Source organism: Schistocerca piceifrons, chromosome 1 (genome assembly GCF_021461385.2).
Source record: "Schistocerca piceifrons isolate TAMUIC-IGC-003096 chromosome 1, iqSchPice1.1, whole genome shotgun sequence".
Classification (NCBI taxonomy): Eukaryota; Metazoa; Arthropoda; class Insecta; order Orthoptera; family Acrididae; genus Schistocerca; species Schistocerca piceifrons.
Genome location: NC_060138.1, coordinates 933,646,592 through 933,647,131, shown reverse-complemented (window position 1 = coordinate 933,647,131; position 540 = coordinate 933,646,592).

Sequence of the window (540 nt, the reverse complement as noted above, 5' to 3'; positions counted from 1 at the left end):
GCCTGCCAACCGGGTTCCCCTCGCAAGAAGACACCAAGCCTTTGACGAACAACAGGCAGAAAGATGATGGCCTCGTTCTTTTGGGATCAGTGTGGTGTCATTTTCATTGACTATTTGGAACATGGCTCCACAATTAACCGAGACCTTTACTGTTTGTCACTGGACAAGCTGCGACGTGCCATCAAGACCCACACACCACGGCATCTGAGTCAGCTAATCAGACTACACCATGACAACGCCAATCCCCATACAGCCCTAATGACGCAGGAGAAAATCAGAACAATGGGTTGGAAAATTGTTCGTCATCCTCCCTATAGTCCGGACTTAACTCCGTCTGATTTTTACCTCTTTGCTCGTCTGAAGGCCCACCTGCGTGATAAAATACTTGCTAGTGAGAAAGACCTTATTTCCTGTATCAAGCGATGGTCTAAAAGTCAATCCCCAGAATTTCACCAAAGTGCATTTACATCATGGAAATAACGTTGGGCCAGATGCGTCACAGCTGATGGAGGCTATATTGAGTAGGTTCAATGTATAGCA